Source organism: Myotis brandtii, unplaced genomic scaffold (genome assembly GCF_000412655.1).
Source record: "Myotis brandtii unplaced genomic scaffold, ASM41265v1 scaffold280, whole genome shotgun sequence".
Classification (NCBI taxonomy): Eukaryota; Metazoa; Chordata; class Mammalia; order Chiroptera; family Vespertilionidae; genus Myotis; species Myotis brandtii.
In genome coordinates this window covers 869,253-870,536 of record NW_005360677.1, presented here as the reverse complement: position 1 = coordinate 870,536, position 1,284 = coordinate 869,253, and the positions used below count along the sequence as shown (strand labels likewise).

Below are 1,284 nucleotides of genomic sequence, written 5' to 3'. Positions count from 1 at the left end.
ATTGACAACTAGCTTCAAAACTAATAAAAGGCTATAACAACCAGATGGAATCTTGTGGTCCTGGGTTGGATTATGACTTGGAAAAATAGCTTTCAAAAACATTGGGTCAACTGGGGATTTCTGAATACAGACTTGATTATTAGATGAAATTTTAAAATGTAGTGATATGGAAAGGTGGAGATAATGCTAATTAAAAAGAGAGTATAGCCTTGGCTGGTATGGCTCTGTGGTTAGAGCGTAGGCCTGCGGACAGTAGAGTCTCAGGTTCGATTCCTAGTCAAGGACACGTACCTGGCTTGCAGATTCCATTATGGGCCAGTTGGGGTGTGTGCGGGAGGCAACCAATGTGGCTCTCTCACAACGATGTTTCTCTTTTTCCCTTCTAAAAAAAAAAAAATCAATGAAAAAAAAATATCCTGAGGTGAGGATAAACATAAGAGATGATAAAATAGCAGGTACAGGCCATGTTCCTGGCATCAAACTCTTCTCGGCTCAGGCTGGCCACACGTCTCCTGCACTCACATGGCCACCATTCAGCAGCTGCTAGGAAGACGGTGCTTAGTGGAGAGCTACGGCTTCCAGGAGCACCTGAAGGAACTAGGAGTGGGAATGGCTCTGCGGAAAGTGGGTGCCATGGCCAAACCAGACTATGTCATCACTTCTGGTGGCAAAAACCTTAATAAGAACTGAGAGCACATTGAAAACGACAGTTCTCAGGTAACCTGGGAGAGAAGTTTGAAGAAACTACAGCTTATGGTGGAAAAACTCAGACCGTCTGCAACTTTATAAATGGCACATTGTTGTCATCCCAATCCACCAAAGTTGCGGGTTCAATCGCAGTCAGGGCATATACAAGAACCAACCAAGGAATGCATAAATAAGTGGAACATATCAATGTTTCTCTCTCTTTCTCTCCAAAATCCGTCATTGGTTCAACATCAGGAATGGAATGGGAAGAAAAGTACAATAATGAGAAGATTGGAAGGCAGGAAATTAGTGGTGGAATGTGTCTTAAACAGTGTCACCTGTACTCAGACCTATGAAAAAGTAGAGTAAAAATTCCATCATCCTTCTGGACAAGAACTAGCTGTGAAGATAAACAAGCTCAGTTCAAGGAGCAAATCTCTCCAGGCTGTTTTGTTTTTCATCACTGTGTTCAGTTACCTTTATCGCAAACATTTTGCGTACAACTATTTCCGAGTGCTGGTTTAATTAGGATCAACCCTTTGGTTAGAAAATAAATGTATTTATGCTAAAAAAAAAAAAGCAAGTACAATTTGCTTT

At 41.4% G+C, this 1,284-nt stretch overlaps 1 protein-coding gene across 1 annotated transcript in view; it reads right to left on the bottom strand.

Moving 5' to 3' along the window:
• STRIP2 (striatin interacting protein 2) overlaps positions 1-1,284 on the bottom strand; it is a 40,569-nt gene that overhangs the window by 2,961 nt on the left and 36,324 nt on the right. The gene's annotated exons all lie outside the window — the stretch shown is intronic.